The sequence below is a fragment of the Urocitellus parryii genome, chromosome 5 (genome assembly GCF_045843805.1).
Source record: "Urocitellus parryii isolate mUroPar1 chromosome 5, mUroPar1.hap1, whole genome shotgun sequence".
NCBI classification, from domain to species: domain Eukaryota; kingdom Metazoa; phylum Chordata; class Mammalia; order Rodentia; family Sciuridae; genus Urocitellus; species Urocitellus parryii.
In genome coordinates this window covers 33,463,639-33,491,053 of record NC_135535.1, presented here as the reverse complement: position 1 = coordinate 33,491,053, position 27,415 = coordinate 33,463,639, and the positions used below count along the sequence as shown (strand labels likewise).

General features: G+C 34.0%; 1 pseudogene; it reads right to left on the bottom strand.

Annotated features, from left to right (window-relative positions):
- Window positions 1-214: 214 nt before the first annotated feature.
- Window positions 215-27,415, bottom strand: LOC113184630 (developmentally-regulated GTP-binding protein 1 pseudogene; annotated as a pseudogene).

Sequence of the window (27,415 nt, the reverse complement as noted above, 5' to 3'; positions counted from 1 at the left end):
TCTTTTTTCTCTTTGCACAAAGCCAATAAGCCCACCAGACCTTTTATACAGTTCAACATAGAAGGTGACACCCAAGTAAGGCAGTTTGGGGGTCTCCATCTCCCACCCCTGTATTCTGATCCAGTGTCTACTAAAGACAGAAGGGGCCAAGTAGGGTGCTCACTCATGGAGAAAGCTGCTGTGGTTGGCCCCTGCAGATGAGAAGGAAAAGGTTTCATTTCCTCACAATTTGAATGCCATCCTTGTCCTCCAATGTATGGTCTTTATCCACTTTCTGTAGATTGTGTTTCAGAGAGAGACCTTAGACCACAGCATTTTTAAATTCTTTGATAAGATTTTTTGTGACTCTTCATGCAGAAAGCCTCCATGTGGTCCTGGAGTAAGGCAGTACTTCTGGACATGTGTAATCTGGTAACTGGCCTTTGGGTTTGGTGTAAATTCTCACTAGTTTCAAATAGTCCCAGCTTTTTTTCTAACACATCACCAAAATTCCCGCAGTGATGAGCAGAGATGGCTACCCACTGAGGCACTTAATAGATGCTACCCAATCCTTCAATGGAGAGCTGATCAACCTTATTTAATACATAAATACAGGGGATATAAAAACACAGTTTCATTCCATCACATCAATGAGGCCATGAGCTGTGGCATCCCTACGCAAAGTCCCAGTATGCTCTTCACAGTTCCAGCACCCAGCTCGCTCTGAGGGAATGTAGCTGTGAGATGAATGCCTCCCTCCTTTGTCATTCTTTTTAAAGCCAATGTTGGGAGGTTTATTATTCAAGTGAATACTAAAGCCTTCCAATTCTTCATTCTTCAATTACTTTTTTATGTCCTAAGGTTTCAAGACATTGAGAACAATCAGGATCAAATTGCATGTTCAGGCCATTGCATTGTCCTGATGGCTTCTATCTTTTCCCTCCCTGGCACCTTCAGTGATACCTGGGAGTTACAGAAGATTTATTTTGGCACCTATCTGATGATATAAGGTACAGTAGTCAGAGTAGTGAACTCATAGGTTGCCACTTCAGAATATACCCCAGCTAGGTTACTCAATAGTGTTGACTTCCCCACAGATGGAAAACCCACAAACCCCCCAAATTTCCAGCATCACCAGTCTTGACCATGTCACAACCTTCTCCTGGACTACCACTACCACCACCTTTTGGAGTAATGAGATCTCTACAAAGCTTAGCAAGGCAAGTCTTGAACATCCCTAGGCAGTATGCTTTTGCTTTGTTGAGAATGCTCCATTTCAGTTTTGATCTCTGTGTTTTTTACTAAGGTGCAGCTCTTGGTGGCAAGTCAGGCAGTGTGGTGTGGGGATGGGTTGGGGTGGCCAGGATCAAGTACTTTTGGTCTCTAATAATTAGCCCCATACCTCAGATGGTTCCAAAATTGAATGAGAAAAAAAATACAGGATGAGTTTAATAAATGATAAAATGTGAGCTAACCCTTCCATCTTTGTATGGAGTGAGGTTAGGTTTAATAAGAATACTTTGATATCAAACACCTTATAAGTAACACACTTGAAAAGACTAATTTTTAAGTGTGTTTAAATTACTAATTTCCTTTAATAAATAACGAGGAGCAAGAGTACCATTTAGCACATATTGAATAGTAAACATTTTTATCACCTCATTAGACAACCTAAGAAACACAATTTATGTCTTTTTTTTGCCATGAAACTGAATGTAAGTAATATTTTTTTCTAAAGGGATTGAAATATTAAATAATAAGTGATAGTCGTGTCTGCTACTAAGATGTCTTAAAAATATTCCAAATAAACAAGAAAGAGTTCTCAATTCTATTGTCATGGGGTAAGTATCAAGGGTCCATCGTGAACAAATTCTTTAGCATCTCTCTGTATCAGTTTATTTAAAATAAAATAAACAATGATAATAACTATTTCATCATGAGAATTAAACTTTTAATGTAAAGTGATATAAGCAATGCCTGACATATTGTAAACCTTTGACTAACTTAATCATCATCATCATTAACCATGGGCATGCTATATCTTAAGGACACCAGGGGCATTTGGCTTTCCCACCTGTAACAGTCCATAAAGACTCGGGAGTCAGGTTGGCAAGAAAATAGGTTCATTCACAGCCAGGTTTGAGGAATATAGAAAATATCTTTTTTTGTGTGTGTCAAATTGGCATCTCCAGGGGCTCAGGGACACCTAAACCTTTTATAAGAGAAGAGGAGGCACAGTGGAACAAAAGGCAGGAAATAATGGAAGAAGATTTAGGCTGTGTGAGAGAATACGTCATCCTTAATTTTCTCTTGTCTGTCCCCAGTGTGAGGAAATGAAAGCAGTTATCAGGAAGTTGCTTTTAATTTCAAAGGGGATCTGTTTCATTATGTGTGATTTTAATAGGAAAGAAAATTATTTACATATGAGATATATTATACATGTATATTCTTCTTTCAACTGTCCCATCCCTTTGACCAAATATTTGAAAGAGGATTCTAATACACAAACAGAAATCACAGCAGGGACTTCAGGATAAAGAAGGGCATGAAAGTGTGATAAGCAACATATCTTTCAATATGCATATTGAAATCCAAAAAAAAAGTAAAATGGCAAAATTATGAGCTGAACAAATATTATGGAATTAGAAACAATATATGCTATGCCACTAGACCTGATAATAGTCTATAAAAGAGTGACTGGTAAAAGAAGAAGAATTAAAATATTCTTTTGGAGCAAAGAATAACACTGGAGGTTGGCAGAGTATTGAAAGCATTTGGAGGGTTGAATTTTGTAGGGTTGAGTGTTCTGTAAATGCTTTGCAACACAGACCGCTGGCTCTCCACACACAAAGGACAGTGATTTTTAGCGTGTTCCTAGTCTCATGATGTGAATGTTCCCATAATAGCCTATTTTGAGCTACCAACATGCTACTACTGAAGTTGGAGTCAGGAATAGATGTACATCACCTGCTCTCCAGAGCCTTCTGTGCAACACCCATGACATCTCTTCTCTGAGAAAGCAAAAGGAGAATAGAGAAGCACAGGGGTTTTGGGGAAATGTGGGGAAAAAGGAAATGGTTTTGGTCAACAGCCACATATCCTTTCCCTTTGCCTAGTCTTAGGAAATCTTTAGAAAGCTCTTTGAATCTCAGCCTTTCTTGTTAGGTAGGTTAGTCAGCCATGAACAGTTGGGTAGAGGGAAGGACAAGAAAGGGCACTAACTTTCAGAGAAGACATAATAGACATATGCATTAAGAAAAATCCATGAGGGGCTGGAGATGTGGCTCAAGCGGTAGCGCGCTCGCCTGGCATGCATGCGGTCTGGGTTCGATCCTCAGCACCACATACCAACAAAGATGTTGTGTCTGCTGAAAACTAAAAAATAAATATTAAAAAATTCCCTCTCTCTCTCTCTCTCTCTCTCTCTCTCTCTCTCTCTCTCTCTTAAAAAAAAAAAAGAAAGAAAGAAAAATCCATGAGTCACAAAACAGACCAGAGGGAGCTTTATCAGGCAAGCAAACATCTAAAGAGTGGGAACTAGGATATCCAACCTTCCCCAACCCATAAATAATTATAATCTCTTGGGGGAGGTAGTACTTATAACCAATGGAACATTATCCAAGCAGAAAAACTTCAGGAAAATGGGGCCTGGTATGTCAGAACCTCCTTGAGTCACAGTTAATTATAATCTCTTAAGGGAACTGCTGGTTCTAGATCATGTTGCTCTCTCTCTTGTGACCAGGTTGCCAGGACCTTCCCTTATCAACAAACCACCCCTGTTATGAGTTCAGCACAACCCTCTCAGGCAATTTACTAAGCAGTATACCAACAGATAATTAACCACTTATTTGGGTACAAGAGAATAGAACAAGGACAAAGAAAGACTAGAGGGAATGGTGTTTCAGAAACAAAGTTAGAAAAGTGTGAGGGAGCCAGAATGAGACCAGATGAGGTAAGAGGAAAGCTGTGTGGATGGTATCCCATGGGATGGTATTTCCATCTCAGTGGAAAAGGAGGAAGGGGTCAATTTGAAGAAATGTTGCTGATGTTCTAGAAAGATAGTATTAAATATTTGTGCATCGAATTGATCAATAGAAAGATCATTGATAATCTTTTGTTGGAATGGTGATTCTAAATATAATTTGGGATGGTCCAAAGGAAAATGGGAAGGGTATTGGTTTTCTATTATTGTGGAATAAATCACCATAAACTTAGTGAATTAAAGCAACATCTATTTATTAGTTCATGGTACTCTAGATAAAATATCTGGCATGGCATGACTATCATGACTATCATGTACCAGCCAGTACATGTTTTAATCTGCAGCTTCTATTAAACTCACAGGGTTGTGGCAAGATTCACTTCATATGGTTTTGGGCTGAAGTCCCTGTTTCCTTGCTGGCTATAAGCTAACAACTTTAATTAACTCCTTGAGGCTACCTGCATTCCTTTCCAAGTGACTTGTCCTTCTTCCAAGCCACAGGTTAAGATAAGAATCTCCTTCTTGTTTGGGGTAGTGGTGCATGTCTATAATCCCAGCTGCTCAGGAGGCTGAGGCAGGAGGATTGCAAGTTCAAAGCTAGCCTCAGCAATTTAGCAAGTCCCTAAGTAATTTAGAGAGACCTGTTTCGAAATAAAAAACAAAGAAGGCTTGGGATGTGGGGATGTGGCTCAGTGGTTAAGTGCCCCTGGGTTCAATCTCTTGTACCAAAAACAAACAAACAAACAAAATTCATGTAAGTATTCTGGCTTACCAGAACTGTCTACCTATTTTAACATTAATTATGCCATATAACAACCTAATTAATATAGAAACAAATCCATCCCATTTGTAGTTCCAGGGATTATGGAAGTTGTACACGCCAGAGGGCCAGGGAAACTTGGGGCCATGTTAGAACTTTACCAACATAAAGTTTGGATACATGGAATATAGCTGCCTTTTGAGAGAAATATTTTGCCTATGAAAAGAATAGAATAATAAGATAATGTAAAATAAACTGGGTCAAAGGAATACATATATTTTTGTTTAGGTACAATGGATTTAATTCTGGGGCACTGAACTACTGAGCCACATCATCCCCAGCCCTATTTTGTATTTTATTTATAGACAGGGTCTCACTGAGTTGCTAAGCTCCTCTCTGTTGCTGGGGATGACTCTGAACTCTTTTTTTAAAATTCTTTTAAATTTTAACTTGTTATATATGACCGCAGATGCATTACAATTCATATTACACATATATAGCACAATTTTTCATATCTCTGATTGTACACAAAGTAGAGTCACATCCTTCATGTCTTCATACAGATACTTAGGGTAATGATGTCCATCTCATTCCACCATATTTCCTACCCCCATAACCTCTCTCTTCCCCTCCTTCCCCTTTGCCCTATCTAGATTTCATCTAACCTTCCCATGCCCCCCAACCACATTATGAATCAGCATCCTTAAATCAGAGAAAACATTCAGCATTTGTTTTTTGGGGGGATTTGCTAACTTCACTTAGCATTGTATTCTCCAACTCCATCCATGTACCTGCAAATGCCATAATTTAATTCTCTTTTAATGCTGAATAATATTCCATTGTCAATATATACCACATTTTTTTAATCCATTCTTACCCTTCAGGATCTAGGTTGATTCCACAGTTTAGCTATTGTGCTGCTATAAACACTGATGTGACTGTGTCCCTGTAGAATGCTGTTTTTAAGTCTTTTGGGTATAGACCGAGGAGTGGGATAGCTGGGTCAAATGGTGGTTCCATTCCAAGTTTTCCAAGGATTCTACATAATGCTTTCCATATTGGCTGTACCAATTTGCAGTCTCACTATCAATGTATGAGTATGTCTTTTTCCCCCACATCCTCACCAACACTTGTTGTTGTTTATATTCTTAACAACTGCCTTTCTGACTGGAGTGCGATGAAATCTTAGAGTAGTTTTGATTTGCATTTCTCTAATTGCTAGGGATGTTGAACACTTTTTCATATATTTGTTGATTGACTGTATATCTTCTTAATCCTCCAGTCTCAACCTCCTGAGCCACTGGGATTATAGGTGTGCCTGTAATTACACAGCACTTGGCCAAAGAAGGATATTTTTAAGATGGAGGAAATTAAACAGTGCATATGATGATGAGAATAATCCAAAAAGAGAGAATCTGATGTTTCTGGAGAGGAGTGAACTGTTATAATTATATCCTCAAGTACGTCCAAAGGATAGGATCTCCGGGATGTGTGAAGGTGTTGGTCTTATTCAGGAGCCTGGAATGAGCATATCTTTTGAAATAAAAGAGGATTCTTAATTGTTTTGCTCAGAAATGGCAGGAATTTTCTTCTGTTGCTTTTCTTCTTCTTCTTTCTCTCAATTAAAATAGAGACTTTTGATGAAAATGAATATGGGAATATGGTGATGAGGGTTTGAGGGGAGTATATAAGGTCTCGAAATGGAGTGTATGAAAGTCAATATATAAGATGATCATGAAGATAATTTTACAAAGTATATTATTTCTATAAATAAGTAAAAACATTTATGCTATTGAAATAAATTTTATATTAAAAATAATACATGGAAGAGGAAGAAAGGGAAGAAAAAGTGTATATACATACCTATGCATTCATTTGACAGAATATTATTTTTTCTTCACAATGTTATTGGCACAATAAAAATAAATAAAATACTGTCCTAGAGTGAAGGGTTAAGGAGGGTCTTGTAAACTTTCACAGAAACAGAAGGACAATTATAAGAAGAGTTATGAAGGATGATAAGACTTAGCCTTCCTAGAAGACTTCAGAGAAAAGTTACATTTGAGATACACAGTTCTTAGAAAAAAAAATCCCTTACTTTTTTTTTTAATAAAAATTAAGTATTAAGGTTATCCATAATTTTGAAGAAAAAATACTTTTGGGAAGAAAATTACAATAGAGTTAATGGAGTAGATTAGGATAGATTAAATCAGAATAAACTATGGGACTGGTCTGTGCACTGATGCTTCATTTGTAGGTTAATCAGTAAATGATCTTCCTCATCTAAACTATATACTGGTCCTAAAATAACATCATTCCTAAGCATGCCCTTGAAGATAACATACAATCCTAGTAATAGAAATTCATTTAACTAATATGAAACAATTAATTTCATGATTATTTTAGTAACACTCAGACTTTTAAACTTTTAGTCTTATTTTACTAAGAATCAAACATTTTAGATTAAGTAAAATATGCAAAAATTATTTTTAAGCAAATTACTTATAAATAAAATGCTAAGTATTAGAAAGTTTACTCTTGTTTTTTTTGTGAACTAGGCTAACTGAAATATGAGCAGAAAATAGTCATTTCTTTCATAATGATTGTTCATGAAAATTGAATAACTATGTGATTAACTTCATTTTAACAATGTAAATTGAGAGGTTGGGTGTAGCTTAGTAGTATAGGCTTGTGTAGCATGTGAGAAGCCCTGGATTTGATCCTCAGAATTGCAAAAATAAAAATAATAAATAAGTAACCATTTAAAAAAGGCTAGTTCATAGTTATTAGACTATACATTTTTACTGTTTTTCGAGATTATATAACTATTTTCTTAATTTTTTTTATTTAGAAAAAGATATTAACAATAAACAGGATTTATATACATTGCCAAGAAGCTATTTTCCTGTTCATTGAGTGCTTCCATAAAAGTAAAGAATCGTTTTAGCACCCTGGAAGTCTTCAACTTTAAACCAGAAAAAAATAAAATAAAATAAAAATATAACAACTCAGGTATGGTGTTGTTTTTTTAGATCTGGGTAATATTACAATATTGAAAAAAATATCAAGTAAATGTCACTGCAAAAATTGGGCTGATGATTCTACAAACAATTCAGAAAAGAACTTCAAGATTACTTTTTCTTATTTTAACAACTGACTTCCTGGAAAACAAGAATAGAAAAAAAGACCACAGATCCCATTCTCATATACTCTTGAACCCCATTAATTAATGCCATTTCAAATAAGAACAATACGTGAGTATTTAACACATACATATATTTTTCACTTAAGGAAAGTGATCCTAATATTTTTTTCTAGAATGAGATTTACTCAAAGAGCATCAGCACAGTACAGAATTAATCAGAGATTTTAGTCATATTTTTTAAAAAGCAGCATAATAAAATCTATAAAAACCACCATTTATTAGAAATAATAACATTTGTACATTTTAACATTTTAATTAAAGTCATTATAATGAATTGAAGTAAAATGTAGTACATGTGATCATGTAATAGTTCAGAAAAAGGAGATCTGAAAATGTCTTAACGCCAGATTAAAAACATATATGCATATATGTTTATGTACTCTTATGTGCATGTGCCATCAAAATTATAGGCTAAAATCATAAAAATGTAAGGGCCAATCAACTTCAAAAATATATGTAAAGCATTATTAATAAGTATTGATGCTATTTTGTGAATGCCCTCTCTCACCCACACCATCACAAACTAAGCCTCAAAAACCAATTAGGTATAAAACCTGAACAAGCAAACAACTTGATATGGGAAATGTTAATAATGAATAAAGAAGTATAAATTAAAATGTTGTATTTAGTTACCAATGTATTATCAAATATTATTTAACACTGTAAAATCCAATGTATGAAGAAGGAGTCCTCAAAAATTACTACTCAAAAACTGGATAAATTTGGAATGTTAAAAATGTTACTACATTTTTACCCAGCACTTCTTTTTAAAGAAATTTTGTGTATATTTAATAAAATATTTTGGGAATAGGACACAGTCTAAAAACAAGTCATTTATGCTTCACAATCAACTTTTATGACTACCCAGAAGGTAATTTTATACAATGTATTTAATAATTTTGTGCATGAAATAAAATCTATTGGTGGGGATTTTTTTACTTATGGAGTCATGTCAACAATCATATTTTGGAGCATTTTGGATTTGCATTTTCATATTGAGTATACTAAATCTGTACATCAATACAATATAGGAAACCCATTAAGAGCTTGTAGCTGATGATCATTTGGGATGACTGAAATCGAGTATAACAATATTGGGCGAACTTAGCCCCTCAGTTATTTGATGTGGCTTACTCTAATAACCACATGCACCCATGTTAGTTATCTACTTTTGCCAGAGCTATATATCAATGTCAAAACGGGGCATCACAGAAGTCCATTCCTATTATAGTGAGTTCAGACATCTTTGTTTCTAGCAGCAAACTCCTATCCTTCTATTTGCCCCTATCTTCTGTCATACAATTTTCTTTGATCTCATGAAAACCATGAGAAAACCTTGATTTGTTTTCCCCCAATAGTTACATCCTGTATTCTTTGTTTTCCCTCATCAGCTTAATTTCATGCATCAGTACCTGACAGCATCATCTCACCTGTTACCTGGCTGTTCTGTCATTGTAATGGAATAGCATAATGTTTCCAAGGATGAATTCAGCTGGTCACAACCTCCATAGAAATATGAGGGAAGGTAAATACTGCTGGAGACATTTGCATTTATCTAGGCCACTTCAAATTCACAGTACCCTACCCCAGAGGGTACTTCAATCCTTCCAGGAAAGCCTTTCTAATTCCCTAGTCAGCTGGCTCCCACTATCTACAGCCCTACTTTCACTTTTGAATTGTAATTCTGTGTGTTTACTGACTACATGATACCTGCTCTTAAGATAAAACTAAGCTCACTGTATTTCCCCATTAAGTCAGGATGAGCAGCTGCTCCTAATATATATTCTGTGGAGAAGACAAACTTCCTTTATCACAGTACATTTTCCTTTACTGGTATTGACTGTTTTCTTGCTTGTCTGGTATGAGCATGAAAAATGTTATAGAACCAAGTCATGTGAAGTAAAATAATTTAGCATGATATCATTTTAATAGCTATATAAGTTGTGATCCCACCAAGCAGGGAAAATATGGGGGGAAAAATTAAAAACAGCAAAACTATAGATGCTCAAATGAGAAAAGAGAATCAAAAGATTATTTAAAAAAATGACATGAAGGACTCTATAAAAGTACAATACTGGATCTTTATAGACATAACAATCACAAATGTTAAAAAGAACCAAAGAAATGCAAATGAAGAAGTCAAGGGCAGCAGTAAAAGTTTTAGTGGGAGTTCAGACTTTTGAATAAAGACTCAAAAAATATTAGATGATATGGCTTACCTTAGGACATGAAGATCATTTTTAATTTTTTTCAGTTTTTTGGTTTATTTATCCAACAAACATTAGATTCTGCTTGTTCCTATTGAGTCAGACAAAATATAAATCCTGTGATATGTCGAGAATTTTTAATGATTTGTATGAAATCTACACACTAACAGAAAACAGTCTAATTTTGATGAATTTGGATGAGAATTATTCACATGGTGTTACATATATTTGAAATCAATATTTATAACAAATATGGAAATTGTAAATTAAATCATATCCTTAGAAATAATGTTATTTTATATTATTTGTAGGTTTAATCTGTATATTTTATTTTATATTTTAAATATAATTAATGCTTAATAAAAATTTGCACAATAGAGACACTAACAGATTTGTTTTGAGTTCCCAATATAAAGTTTTAATTTGGTGAGTGATTTTTTATTTCTAATTTTATATTGGAAGTTGTAACATTTTTACTAGGTCTATAAATGATAAGAAAGTATTTGTTGGATGATTTAAAAGCTAAAACACTAATTTTGTATTAAATTTATAAATAGTTTTTTTGAATATTGGCTTAAAGGGCTACTCCTACATTATTTTCTATAAATCAAAACTTACCCAAAAAGCACAGATATCAATTGCTCCATCTTTTAAGAAGAAGACATGCCTTTCTTATTATTTCCCCTGAAGGCAGTGGGCATCATGAGCCATTATAGAGAACATCCATTAAATATTTCTACAATGAATGATGAAAACAAATTATGTAATTGTTAGAATAAAGTTCAGTAATAACATTTAATTACATAAAAATGCTGGTCAAACAAGCAAATAAGAAGAATGAATAGTATATATTTAAAGAATATATACTTTAACTCTATAAATAGCACATATATGTGCATGCTCTTAAATGGTAACTAACCTTTGTTTCTTTTTTTAAATGAGGAATGCAGTCAGCAAAAACTCTCCTTTCTAAGTTATACAAAGTTTTCTCTCAAGAAGTGGAGGTGTAAATTGCCTTTGAAATAGACTTTTATTTAGGAAGAAAAATCACTTTAAAAATGTCTCTGTAATTTCAGAAATGTAAAGGAAGTACTGTCTATTATTCATGGGGAAAATGGAAAAATCCCCATTTTTCTGTCTTTTTGATTATGTAAATTGCGTGTGGTTGAGTCTAAGATGAATCTCATCAGACATTGTTGCATTTGTTAAACTGAGAAAGAACTTTGATTTTAAATGGATTAATACAACACTATGCCTATAGAATGTGGTTTGTTTTCATTTGTACATAGTGATGAAGATCTTTCAGAGAGGTCTTACAAAATGCCAGATGGACAAAAGACCCAATACATTTGGCCTGACTTTCTAGGTAGCTCAATCTGGAGTTGAGGTCGCGGACCAAATCTCAAGGTAATGTGAGTCTGAGTAACCTGAATGTATTCAGTTGTATACTGTGTTCTAGTATAATTGTTGTGATGAGTCCAGAGCCTAACGTCACAGTCTTGAATATCCACTGAAGGGCATAAGTATTTCCATTTCTAGTCATTCTGGAAAAGGAAAACTCTCAAAGAAACCAGGGTTCAGGAGACACACCATGAACTAGATGGTAGGTGGTAGGGTTGGGGAGGAGAAACTATTTCTTTCTGTGATTCATGCTTAGATCACATTCACTTCCCCAACAATGAGAAGGAGAGGGAGGTAGAAGGAACCATAAATATTCTGATTCAGTAAGTAGGCCTTCAAAGGTAGCCCTCCTCCCATCTGCCTACCATCCTGTGATTCTAACGAAGAGAGCCTGCGAATTAGAAGAGATACTAAACTTAAAGAATAGAAAATTTGTCATGTTAAACTGAACACACAATTAGATAAGAAAAATAACTTAAAATTCATTATCTTGGTCATCTTCATTGTTTTTCTTCATTCTATGCTGAAAAAGTTAAAATCTGCTAGAGTACTATATAATCAAAAAATCATAAGACCACATGCTTCCGTAGGAAATTGTGGTGAATTCATATTCAAAACCACTTGGATTTTTCATGATCAGTCTGGCCTTAGAGAATCAGACTATGACCAAGTGAAATTCATTGCCTTTAGCTGATAGTTTAGGCTGAAATGTGAAACAATTGTCTTTACTGTTTCTCAATCATGGAGTAAGTCATGTCAGTGGTACATGGGCTGAAAAAGACCATCGCCAACATATTTTTTATTATTCACATGCATAGTTCATACTTCAACACTGGTCTGTGAATAGGATATAATGATTCAACTATAGGATACACAAACATTTACAATTTGACCAGCAATAGTTTTCTCTTGGTAACAAGCAGCTAGTTATTATCAATTTCTTTGTATTATCTACTGTGTATAAACAATTTTAAAACAAATAATTAACCTTTTTCTTTTGACCATGTGTCATGGAAATAAAAATATTTCAGTGGTTTTCTTCAAGTTAAATTATTAATTATTTATTTCAAATAAATAATTTTTACTTTTTAAAGAGAGTGGTCATCTACTTAGCTTTATTGCATGAAAATTTGTACTTTTCTCAGGAAAACAAAGGTAGGTCCAGATATATTTGTAACTTTAACCACAGTCATATCTTACTTCAGTACAAGTTTCCCCCCCAAGGGAAAAACTTTATTAAAGGACAGGTCATTATTTATTTATATGATACTCCCACTTATGATCAGGAATGATCAATCTAGAATACAAGTATCTATTACAGAGTGAAGAATAAATTGTATTTTTACTTTGGAATTTTAGGAGAAAACATTAGGTTATGCTGTATTTTGTGCCTTATGAACTCTAAAGTTGAAACTTAATGTAGAGTTTAATCTGAATTTAAAGCCATGGCAAACTAATTACCATCAGTAGGTAAGGAAGGTGTGTGGGAGGAGAGAGAGAAAAAGAGAATGGGGAATGTAATGCTAAAGAGATGGAGAAAGAGGAGAGAAAAGAGGAGGGAGTAAGAAATAGAAGGACCCTGGTTTAGTGGTATAATAGAGTTCATTTGAACTGACTCAAAAGAGCTGATTATTAAATGTTCAGTTATTTTATAAGTTGGCTATTAAACCACACATTACTAAAAATTAAAGTATATAAATACATTGTATTGAAACAAATATATACTACAAATTCATATTCCCCAATTATTTTGCTCTTTTATACAATTATCTGTTCTTTAGATCATTTATGTGTATTGTATCTAAATTGTAGAAATACTGTATGTATTGGTGAACTTCTGGTATAAAATGTAATGGAGTGCTTCTGGGTTTCCAGTCCCAACTCCATGATTGAGATGATAGTTAAAGGCTGCTATGGCAGGAATATTTATAGAAAATGCTACAAAGCATGTTTATTAGCAAATCACTGACCTAGTTTCTGTTTTTCAACTCCCAGAACCACGTCTCATAATTCCTTACCTCACTTCATATGTATAACATTGCTTGCCAAGTACTCAAAAAAGCATCCCTTTTTGTTAGCTGAGTAAACTCTGATTCCTTGCAACTCAAATGCTTGAATAAGATAAACGTAACTCTTTAAAAATGTACACTCTTTAAATGTCAGTATTTTTTCCTCTCTATTTCCTTCATAATGGGTGTTTTTCCTGTTCACATCTATTTTATCACAGAAAAATTATAATTTTTAATTTTAATTTGTTATATATAATAACAGAATGCATTACAATTCATATTATACATATAGAGTACAATTTTTTATATCTCTGGTTGTATACAAAGTAAAGTCACATCCTTCATGACCTCGTACATGTACTCAGGGTAATGATGACCATCTCATTCCACTGTCTTTCCTATCCCTATTCCCCTTCCCTTCCCCTTCCTCCCCTTTCCACCTTTGCCCTATATAGAGTTCACTTAATCCCCCTCCCCTACCACCACAGCATATTATGGATCAGCATCCTTAAATCAAAGAAATCTTTCAGCATTTGGTTTTTGGGGATTGGCTAACTTCACTTAGCATTATCTTCTCCAACTCCATCTATTCACCTGCAAATGCCATGATTTTATTCTCTTTTAATACTGAATAATATTCCATTGTCTATATATACCACATTTTCTTTATCCATTCATCTACTGAAGGGCATCTAGGTTGGTTCCATAGTTTAGCTATTGTGAATTGTGCTGCTATGAACATTAATGTTACTGTGTCCCTGTAGATTGCTGTTTTTAAGTCCTTTGGGTATAGACCAAGGAGTGCGATAGCTGGGTCAAATGGTGGTTCCATTCTAAATTTTCCAAGGATTCTCAATACTGCACAGAAAAATTATTTCTTACAAAATTGGTCAGTTAGGATTCAATTTGCTCTGCCCCCACCCCCCAAGTGGATACTTTTTATTTTTTTATTGTTTGGTACTGGGGCTTGAATCCAGAGACATTTTACATTGAGCTCCCTCTCCAGCCCTTTTTATTTTATTTTTAAATTTTTGACACAGGTGCTCAATAAGTCACTTAGGGCCTCACTAAATTGCTCACTCTGGTATATAACTTGCCAGCCTCTGCTCAGCCTCCCAAGTTGCTGGGATGTCAGATGTGCACAAATGTGCCTAGCAGATCCTCTTTTAGTACAATTAATACTACAGATGACAATGTGAAAATAGTTTATTATTATTTTATTTCTAGATAATCAATGCTGAGCTTCAACTGCCATGAAAGCTTCTTTACTTATTCCTTACATAGGGTTGATTGTTTAATTCTTGCTTCTCATCAGTAATATAACTGAACTTGAATTAAAAATTACTAGTAGCCTATGCGCATAGGCTACTAGTAATTTCTAGGTCATACTAGAGCTTGCAGATGCTCTAGTATGGCCTAGAGCATGCTCAGTCCTCTAGTATTCTCACTCCTCTAGTATGAACAAAGTAATGAAAAGCATCAAGAGTTGTGGATTAGGGGGAGATAGAAAGAACAGCTATGGGAGGTAGTCAAAAATAGTACTTCTTGAAGTCTCTGATTCAATTTGCAATGAGGTAAGTACAAAAGTGGAATCAGCCACTTAAATATTTCTAGAAGGTTATCATAACAATTACATAATTTTTGACTCTATATAATTGTAAAAAATAACCTGAAGAATGAGAAATTATACTCCATTTTTGTATGATGTGTCAAAATGCATTCTACTGTCATGTGTAACTAATTTGAATTTAAAAAGGGACTTTTTCCACTTTTCAAAATTTTGTTTTGCTGATAATTAAATGTTTTTATATTTTACACAAATATTGGTCCATAATGATTTTGAAATTATATTGATTATTTGAAGGTTGTATGAGCAAATATACTGCATATATACTTAATAGTCAGTTTGCAAATCAAAGTTACAGAAATTTATAAAACTGACAGGAAAATGTATATACTTTTAATATTTTAAAGTGTCCAGTGGAGATTTCCAAGTTGGCATTCTAAGTAAAAACACATGATCCTTACCTTCAGCAAATCTGTTTCTCAATTTTCCAGCTCACAGCATGACACTGGCATTCATCCAGCTGCTTAAGCTAAGATCCTACTTTTCCCCAGTCTCCCATATCCACTCCTCTCACCTAAAGCATTTCTTCATTTCTCAAGCTCCCACTGCCACAACCGATTCCAAGGCACCATCACTTTTCACCTTGGAAAATGAGACAGATAAGTGTGTCTCTATGCCTGTATTCCTATATCCAGATCTGGCTTCATAGATATGTGTATTGTCAATAGCTCAACTGGGCTAGGCCATTAGGACAGTTTGATGGAAGAACAAAGACAGTACCCAGAATCAAATTAGGTTTGTTGAAAAATGCTTATGGGGAAGGCTCAGTGCTGACAGACTGAACATATAGTATCTCTATTTCTCATAATGCTTTGTCTTTTGTGATGCTACCTCAGAAAGTCCAGTGGCAACAGGCTGACAAATAGCTCCTCCATCCCTTACTCATGGTGCTTTGTCAGAAAATACCACTTCCATCCCTCATGAGGCCTGATTGCCTGGAGCTGGTTGGAAGACTGGCACTTATTCTCCCCGTGATACCTTCAGTTTGGCACCAGTTACCTCAGGGAGAGGGGTTTTATAAGTGAGGCTACATAAGCAGTGATATCCCTAGTTTAGCTTGCTTCGTCCTCTAGTATGACCAGCATCCCAAGGATCTTGGTGTGCTAGATAACACTATCTTGTCCTAACTCCCAGCATACATGAGAGAAAACCAGTGTCCTTTGAGATAATATTTATCCAGGCATTCCAGTGCAGACTTGCTCTCATTGTTCCCTTGACTGATCTAGATTTTTGGGAATGGAGAGGAGCATTTCAGGGACATAATGTTTTACTGTACTCCTTTTTCCTAAGGGTATTTTAGTTAGAAGAGAAAAATCAGTAGAGGAAAAGTTCATTTGGGAGACTATGGCTGACTCCATTCCTTGAGGCCTGAGGTGTGAGACAGAACATCATGGTTGTGATGTGGGTTGGAGGAAAGTGGCTGAGGACATGAAGCATACCTGGAATCAGAGAGAGAGCTTTCCTCACCAGGACAAAATATAAACCCCAAGGGCACACCCCCAGCGACCCACCTCCTCCAGTCACACCCTGTCTACAGTTAGAGCCCAGTTAATCCCCATCAGGGGATTAATTCACTAATAGGGTTAAGACTCTCGTAACCATGATGTCTCACACAAAATGGCCCCCCAGTTGAATTAGTGCTTTGTTGTCACCATTGTGAAATTCTTGAACAAAAGATCTTATATTTTCATTCTGCTTTATGCTCAGCAGACTAAAAATAATTTTCTTTTTCCAGGGCCTCACACATGCTAGGTGAGTGCTCTACCACTGAGCTATATCTGTAACCTGAGTCAAATTCACTTTTAAGCTATATATTGAGTCAGGCATTCTCTCCTACTTAAAACTCTTTATTTTCCATCTCCCTGTTAAAATAAAATTTGCACTCCTAAGTTTTGTCTTAGAGACCCTACTTTATTTGGCTCCCACCTCTGTCCTGATGTTTACCTTCTCATTTTTGCCATTTTGACCTTCTTTATGCTCTCTCTACACATTGAACTCTTTTCTTAGGTGCTATGGATTGACATGTGTTCCACCCACATTTATCTGGTGAAATCCTAATACACAATGTATTTGTATATGGAGATGGGGTGTTTTGGATATAGAGTTAAAAGAGGCCACAAGGGTGGAGTCCTGATCTGATAGGATTACTGACCTTACAAGAATGGAGGAGAGAGCAAAGGCTATGTGAGCACAGAACAGGAAGGCAGCAGCGTTTACCAGCCAGGAAAGAGACCTCATGAAACCCCTATCCTGGCAGCACCCAGATCTCAGATTTCCTGCCTCCCAAACTGAGAGAAAATGAATTTCTCTTGATGAAGCCATTCATTCTTTCATAATGTATTATGGCAGCCCAAGCTAAGATACAAAGTCTTGTTCATGCTTCCTAAATCTTAGTTTGGGAAATCATTCTTAGAGCTCATTTATTTTTCTAAAATAATTTCTCTTATTTCTTAAACAATTCACATCTTATCTCCAGTATCACCCCCTCATTGTGGCATTGTCAAAAGAGCACTCTTAATCTCTTTTATGGGATGTTCTATAGTATGTATATTTGCTAATTACATACATTTTTACTCAATTTTATTCTGTCTTAGCCATCCCATTTCATCTTGACTTCACCTAATGTCGTATTTCTGAGGACAATAATGTCATTTGCTAGTGTGCAATGGTAACCTCTGTGCTTAGAACAGTGCACAGAATGTGGTAATTTCTCACTAATTACTTCTTGAACAATGAAGGGAAGGATTAAAGCATGTTATATTAGTTTTAGAGATAAAGAATGAACTTGACTTAGTGTCCAATGTTTGTGAATATTCATTCCATAAAAAATGTCATAAAATTGTTCATATAGTCAAAATATTAAGATACCTTTTGTTCTATCTAATCTAGAGATACTATTTATCAACAAAGAATGTAGTTTTAAAATTATAATTCTGATCTCATTCATTTATCCAAGAGTATCAGAAGCTTTATTTATTTTACTCTGAACAGAGAGTCATTGCTCTCCCCTCCTTCTTTTATTATGTGTGAACATCTGGGAGCAATATAAATCAGAGATAATACACAAGTGTTTATGCTTTGAGTATTTCCCATGATGAGTAATCTATTGTTACTTTTATGAACACACTTGTGCAATGACAAAATGTGATTAAAATACAGCAATGTTCCAAGAATATGTCATTCATAACATACTCTCTCATGTCATCAGCACATTTTCACTGAGCTGGCCACACCTCAGAAAGGGTGTAGGCTAGAATATGTTCTAATGTTCTGCGATCAGAGCACTATCTTTGAAAATAAAAACCAGTGTTTTCCAACTGATATGTCACAAAAATCAGTGGAATGCCTGAACAGGAAAATCGGTTGTGGCCAACTAATCCTAAGCATTCCCTTTCTAGCAGATGTTCACTCCAGTCTTTGCCTCCATCTTTACTTGGCATTCTCTGTGTTTCTGTGTGTCCTTTGCTTTTCTCATAAAACCGGTTTTTGGATTTGGGGCTTACCCTAATCCAAAATAACCTCCTTTCATTTTAATTTTCCAGAAGTTCCTTGTGGACATGAAATTTTGGAGGACACTATTCAATTTAATATATTCCCTGCATAGCCTAGTCCCTCTTATGAAGCATCTATTTTTTTTTCTCATTCCTTCTGTCAGTGGGGCAAAAGGAAGTCAACTACCTCTTTAATTCAAGTATTGCTTGTAATTGTTATCATTGTGTTACATCAGGCCAATGGCTTCTCTTTTTATTCCTCTGTCTTTCACTTTTAATACTATCCTTTCACATTTTGGCCAGCCATTGACATTTAATATATTCTTTCAGTTTCACCAGTTCTGAGTACCTTGTCCAGAATTTTCTTTCATCCTTCTTTTCTGTCACTAACAACAGACTGTCCATATCAGTATTAATTAACTCTTTGATGCTCTGACTTCATGTTGTTCCAGGAGGAATCCAAGAATCTCTATTTCCTCCATACCTCAATGATTTTACATGCAGGCTCTGCATTACACACTAAATGGAGCTTCTTCCAGGACCAAAACCTCCAAATTCTGACTTGAATCTTCAATCTGGTTACCTTTGATGTCTCTTCATTCCTATGGTTTTTATTCACAGTATGGCATCTAATTCTTGTTTTTACTCCAATACACCAGCTTGCATATTTGTTTATTGACTCCTTTACTTTCTTATTTTGGAATCTGTAACCAGGCACTTGAGGAAACTTTTGTCTTTCCTGTATATAAGAGTTTGGCTAAAGCATTTAACTTACTAAAGCTATCATGGAGGTAAAAAGATTGAATTATGAAATACAAAGTCAAATTTAATTGAATTCAACTTCCAACCATTTCCTCTCTAATTCTTCTAACTCTTGCTGGTCTTTTTACTCTTGTGCAAATAAAGGGATCAAATTGTTGTACACAGCTTTTGTATTTCTAAAAATAAATGTATTTCTGAAATTATTTCTACTTCTATTATGTAGGAGACTGCTTTTTTAAAGAATGAAAATAGTGATCTTAGAAAAAGGTACTAGTACCATTAAAGCTTCCCAAGTCTGTGTTTTTTTTTTTTAAGTCTGTGTGTTTATGGCATTTATAGTCTATATATCAGAGATATATAAGAGAGTGATTAATAAGATAAGTCAACTCTTTGGGTTTCTTATGACTTCTTCCAGCATACTTCATTCTGAGTCCTAATTTTGCCTATCATAAGCAATTAACTTAATCTTATAATTTAACTGATTTCTTTTGTGTTAACACTTTTTGAATTATATATCACAATATATAATAAAGTACAGTAAAATTTTCTAATGCTGAAGTGGATTCTCAACTCCTTCAACTCTTTTGCTCTTTCACAAATTTGCAGAATGAACTGACTTTTGATTATATTCAGGTTAACATTCAACACTGCTCTATATAATAATACTCCATGCATTAAAGTGTTTTTTAGCAATAATACTTGTAGCTATAACAAAAACAATAATGACAACAAAAATAACTTTACTAAGACATCATTCAAACATGTACTAAGAGTTTTACATATCATTAAACAAGCACAAAAAAGGACACTGTGGAATGGTCAGTATTTTTCCAGTTATACAAACAAGGAAATATGTACAAGGAAGTTAATTGCTCCAGATCATTAATGAATTAAAAACTCATATTTGAACCCTAGTTTGCCTGATTACAAAGTCCTGTGTCTTGAAGTCACAGTCCTTGTATACTGCAATCACAGAACCTCACCATAATTTAAATCTACACTGAATTTTAATAACAACGGTGTTAAATTATAATCAGTAGGTCTTGGAAAATTCTGTACTTGAGCCCCTGAGGGATGCATGCTTATCTTCTGCTTTGGAAGCCAAGTGCTTAGGAATTTGATCTCATGCTTTTTGTCTTCAAAGGAAGATAAACATAGCCTGGTTCATGACTGAGATGGGATCTTCTTGGTTCATGTTAGAATTTTCAATTAAAACTATGATTTTAAACAGATTAAATTAACTCTTCTAAGATCATCAATAATCTCAATTGTGAAATCTAATTATCAAATATAATATTTACTTATAGAGTTTTTGTGCAAATAGCTAACAGTAACATAGTGAAGGCACTATAGCATATTCCTCTTCTGTGTCTCCATGTTAATAATAACAGAGAAAAGATCCATTTTTTCTTTAAAACATTTTCCCCCATCTATACTGTGAACCACTTATTAAGAGGTATTCTGTCTTAATTGTCTCATAAACCTCAAGTTGTAACATAAAATAAATATTGCTGCTCAGTAGAAATAAATTTTAGGGGAAGAGGTAAAAAAGGTGTAACAATCTGATCATTACTAGTGGACTTTATAAGACACATTTATTTATTGTTGGAGAAATGCCAGTGTTTGCTCCATTAAACTCCAAACTTCTAAGCAAAATCTGGAGAGGAGAACTTTGTTAACTGAATAGAAACCTATTTATTTCAGAAAGTGGTCCTTATAAACGAATGCTAATTTTTTTAGTTCAACAGAGGAAGGCTCAGGAAGAAACATGATTAAAGAACAATTAGTTGTGAATTCGACTACAATACAAGTTTTATAATTATCATTGTGAATAGATTTAGCTTGAAAACATGTTCTATTTTTCTCCAAATCCTGTTACCAGGGATGATTTGTCTTAAAATTTCATATTTACTTTTGGCCACCTGAAAGTTCATATAAAAACTCCCCTCCATCTTCCTTTGTACTCAATTTATAAAACATGAAAATTATTTTTCTTTCAAACGAATAAAAATTTTCCCCAGAAATATCTCAAATATTTTGTTTAGATTTTGTGCCTGGTAACATTTAATTGAAAATTCTTTTTTTCCACAACTAGAAATGTTAAAACATTCTTTGTCAGAATATTCTTTCATGGAATTTGATTATCAGAATATATTGAACTTTTAAAAGATTTTTAATAAAATATTTCTTTTATGAGAAGTAATTTTGAGTATAATTTAACACCCACTTACCTCTCAAAAAAGAATCAAAGGCATTTAGGATCATCATTAAAATACTCATCTTAAAATATGACTAATTAGTTTAACATTGTGTTTCAGGTTTTCCTTTAAATGACTCTGGGAAAGACTTTAATTGTTCATTTTTCATCCAAGTGAACTGTGAAAACAATGTAAGACTGGCAGTGGATATAATAAAATCATTTAGTTGTTAATTTGACCTGACTGCTGATAAGGAAGAGGAAGTACATTTTTATTGTTGTATTTTTCTTTATCACCAGGACTACAGTTATATTTTTAAAAAAATTCCTTGAAAAGATACAAAGCTTTTATTGCTTAGCTTTTTGAAAGATAATTTAATTGTGGTCTTGAACCTTATGAAATTGTCAGATACTAAGTACCAAGATCTTTTCAGGGAAGGGTTGAAACCAGGGTCATTGAACCACCTTTCTCCCTCTCCAGAATAAGGGGTGGATCCTAGGAGCCTTTCCCTAGAGGGGCTCTGACTGGCCTTAGACTTGGCTTCCCAGAATACCTGCTTTCTTGTCAAATCGTAACCTCGTCATTATCTGTTGGTTGCTTCTCAGATTCTCTTAAAAGACTCTGTCTCTTGAGAACAAACTTTCAGATTATGGAATGTTCTATTCTTTTATAAATTGCAACCCTGGGCCTGATGATTATTCTTCTATAAGAGTGCATAGTAAAATTAGACCTTTATACTCAGCTCCTTCTTCCCTGATCACAAAGCCAAATCCCCGCAAAATATAAAATACATGAAAGAGACCCATGGTGATAGGCAGATCCACCCTTGTCTCCACACAACTTGAATTGTTCTCAGTCTGCCCATAGCGCCTGCTGGCTCAGATCTGGGAAGCCCAGGGTCTCCTAATATTTATTTTAGACACATAGATGAAATCTACTCTCCTCCTCCAGGGAATGTTCTTAAAAAAAACAAAGTTGACAGCTACAAAAGTAAAAAATAAAAAATAAAAATAAGAGAGAGAGAGAGAGAGAGAGAGAGAGAGAGAGAGAGATGAAATTCTCATATGGATTAGATTTAATGGAAATATTAGATTCCTCTATTATGACAAAAATAATTAATTCATGGGTTCTAATAATTTTAACTATATAAGGTAACATTGAATGAAGTAGGTCTTTATTCTTGTTATGTTTTCAGCAAATAAAAATACTTAATGACATGTAAGTTTTCATACCTTATGCAAATAAAATCAATCTTTTGTGAATCATATAAGGTGGGAATACATATACACAAGCACATTTAATTGTAAGCTCAATACAGTGGTAAGTAGGGAAAATTTGTTAAACCTCTATTGTCATTCCCTTTATCTGCAAAATGGAATCATAGCTACTTAGGAGAAATAGCACATGTAATTCAGTTATTACTCTGCTAGCACATTGTAAAGGCTTTGTCAATGTTTACTAATACTATTACAAACAAGTACAAAAGATATTGAGCAAAATGAAAGCTGAAGAATGAGAGATCTTAGTCAAGAAAAGCTTCTGAAGGGGAAAGGGTAGCTGAGACTAAAAACTCTGTAATTGCCAAATATATAAGTAACACTGGGATGCCATTGACTGGAGATTGTGACCTTTTTCCATCATGCTTCCACACAGAAAGGTGCAATTCTATCCTGGATCAGTACACCATAGAGAAAGGAAAGCAATCCAGAGCTATTAACCTCTGAAGATTGAAATTAATTATAAGAAAATTCTAGTTTCCTGATTAAAAAAAAAATAAGGAATTGTTTTCTACTTAGCCTTTTAGGTGGGAAATTGATTGCTTAAGTTTGAAGTTGTAAGACTGGATTAATATATGATGGAGTATGGGGAACACTAATAGAAACAAAAGGGTTAACAAATTTTACAGGGAAGGTTTTTTATATCAGTACATTAATTTTGCATATTACTTAATTTTTATTGAAATTCCTTATAATAATAAAAGAAACAATATATGCTTATCTTGGTGGGAATATAGAATTTCCTGATTATGAGTATTTTAAAAAATACCATTTCTGGTTTCAGATATTTTTCTTGTTGTGCATTGAAGGTAACAAATTCCATGTAACTAGAAATTTTAATGCCATTTGGATCACTTATATAAAGTGCTACAAAAAATTCTAAAATTGAGTAGTAGAATGATTGGTTATAATAACTTATCATTGAGTCAAAATTATACTCTGTTCATAGATTAAGCTTGATGGGATTTTATGATCTAGCAGATGGATAATTATCCTCAATTGTCTATGTATAATACATTATCTCTTCAAAATTTGTGCTCATAATTAATGACATAAAATTTCCATTTCAATAATTGATGTCTTGAATCACAGTTATCAGTTGTTATCATTGCAGGGGTCAGATGTTCAGCTTTTGTTTGGGAATTTACACACACTAGGAATTTCAGGTTCATGGGGACCAGGTTATATTCTCAGAATCAGTTCATGAAGTCATGTTTTTGATCACATATTTCATTTGCAGTTTTAATATTGAAATATACTATATCTTTTCTAACATTTACTTTTAGATTTTTCATTTTAAGTGATTTTACAATGACTAAGACACTTAAATGAGAAATGTAAAGATTTTCTATTTCTACCAAAAGGAAGGTAATAAAACTCTTTGTACTGAGAGTCTGTGCTGATTTAACCACTTGTCCTAAATGATACAGGCAGCTATGACTCAAGACAGAAAAACGGTTGTCACAATCCATCTCCCCTCAGTCTCTGAACTCCTCTTCTTGACTTTTGAAATTCCTTCCACACATTTATCAGTTCAGTATTATCTAGTTCATTCATGCAAGTTAATTGTATCTCCCTGTGTAGATTTTAGCTTCTTAAAAACAAGTTTTTTATTTTTCTTATATTCATTCTTATTTCTATTATTTTCATTTTATGTACATGTTTTCTCTCTTTCTGCATTCACAATAAAATGGCAAAGCATTTAACATTTTTAAAATTTAACCCATATTTGGTTAGATTATTATTTATTCTGATTGCCTGGATATGTGTTTTTTTATTATAATGATTTCTCTTCTGGCAAAATGATAATAGATTGAACACATAAATAATCAGAGGATATTGCTGATTAATTTATGATATTTCCTGTTATTTATATTTAACCTGTAGGTAGTATATTTTGAATGCTGTTCAATTTCATCAAATTCTATTTGTTTTATTGCTATCTTATATGCTAAAATAATTGAAAATAAATGCTTTCATAAAATCATAATGCTAGAATAGAACTCAACAGTTTTATATATAAATACACATTAAAAGATAGTATATGTAAATATGTTTATGTAGATTTATAAAAGTATCTGTCATATTTGACAAACAATATCATGTTTTATAGTTTTTTTAGAACTCTAGTAAAAACATATCAAATTTAAAGCCTATTCCACTGGAAATTCTTACATTTCTTTAAAAAGACTGAATCAATTCAATAAGTAGGACCTGTAGATGTGATGGTAGACTATTTGAGATATATCAATACAAGGCTAAACTATCTGGTTCCTGAAAAAAAAAAAAAAAAACTTTTGAAATGAAGACAATAGAACACATGTGAAAATAATTTCATTGTACTTTCCCTTGACAACTGAGTTTTATCCATGTAAATTTACTGTAAGATACCTTGTAAAATCTGTCTTGCAACACAGTTCATTGCTTCATGAATGTCCTGTGATACTGAAAAAGTTACCAGATTTCTCAAATATCAAGTTTTTAATCTACAAAACGGAAGTAATAAAGATCAACTGACATCATTTTTCGTAATGATGACCACCAAATGATTCCAGTTCTCTTTCATGTTTGATGTTAGAATTGCACTTTCCAATTCCCTTTGTGTTAGGTGGGACTTGTATTTTGCTTTGGTTAGTAGCAGATAAGTAGAAATGATGTGTGACACTTCCATTTGAAAGCCTGAAGAGCTGTACGTGAATTGCCACAGTCTCTTTCCCTCTGCTATGGAGACAACCAGCATTCCAGATGGTGTCTCCTCCATCAACCTGGATCTAAGGGTCAGAACAATGGGAAGACAGCCCCAACCAAATAGCAATGAATGTGAGAGAGGGAGAAACGAATTTTTGTTGGTTTAAATCACCCATAAGTAGGAGTTCCTACTTAATGTGACCTAAGCTGTGGTCTATTTTAGAAAATGATCCATGTGCTGCTGAGAAGAAAGTATACTCAGTTATTAATGAATTATTCTGTATATTTCCATTAAGTCTAAACCTTTAATTGTATTTTTTGTTCTATCCCTTCTTTGTTTAATTTTTGTTTGCATGATCTATACAGTGATAAGAGAGACACATTAAACTCACCCACTGTTATTGTGTTGTGGTCTGTTTGATTCTCAAAATTGAAAAGTATTTGTCTGATGTACATAGATGCTCCATTTTTAGGGGCCTAAATATTTATGACTATTATGTCTTGTTGATGTACAATTCCCTTTAGCAATATGTAATGTCTTCTTTGTCACTTCTGATTAATTTTGGCTTAAAGTCCAATTTATCTGATATGAGGATAGAAATCCCTGCTTGTTGATATGATCCATGTGAATGATATGGGTTTTTTTCCTGTCCTTTTACCTTCAGTCTGTGGATATCTTTGCCTACCAGGTGAATTTCTTAGAGACAACATATTGTTGGGTCTTGTTCTTTAATCCAATCCTCCAGTCCATGTCTTTTCCTTGATGAGTTTAGGCCATTTACATTCCATGTTATTATTGAGAATTTTTCATTCCCTTTTATTTGGATTTATTTCTGGTTTTTAATTTGAATTAGTTTCTCCTTTGATTGGCTATTCTTCTAGTGTAGTTCCTACTTTTGCTGGTTTTCAATTTTTTCTTCAAGAAATATTTATTAAATATGTTTTATAGTGCATGCTTCTAGTTATGAGTTCCGTTAACTTTTGTTTATTGTGGAAGGCTTTTATTTCATCATCAAATCAGAAGCTTAATTTTTCCAGGTATGATATTCATGGTTGGCATTCATTTTCTTTCAAAGCTTGGTACATATTATTCTAAGACCTCCTAGTTTTTAGGGTCTGGGTTGAAATATCAGCTCAGATCTGGATTTGTTTCCTTTTAAATGTGTCTGGTAATTTTTCTCTAGAATCCTTTAAAATTTTATCTTTATTCTGCATGTTGGGCATTTTCATAATAATATTCCTTGGTGTAAGTCTGTTGTAATTTTGTATATTTGGAGTCTTGTAAGTCTCCTCTATTCGATTTTCAATTTCAATATTAAGATTTGGGAAATTTTCTGATATTATTTCATTGAAAAATTTGTGTATTTCTTTGGTTTGTATTTCTGAACCTTCATCTATCCTAACAAATTTTACCTTTGGTCTTTTCATGTTATCCCATATTTCTTGAAAGTTCTGTTCATGGTCTCTTAACATCTTTTCTCCATGGTCAACTTTATTTTCATGATTATATGTTTTGTCTTTGTTGCCTGAAAGTCTATCCTCCAAGAAGTCTAGTCTGCTGGACCACTTGAGTTCATTGAGTTTGAATTTGATTTACTGATTCCTTAATTTTGAGAATTTCCAATTGTTTTTTCCTCAGGATTTCTATCTTCTTATTGAAGTGATCTTTCACTTCTTGGATTTTTCTCTCTGATTTCACTACTTACATCATCTTTTACTTCACAAATCAGCACAATGCAGAGCCTGGATGCTTCCAATCCATGCTGAGAGTCCGTATGTACTCTTGGAGTCTCTCCTGGGTTCTGCTCATGCGGCCAGGAGCCAGTCAT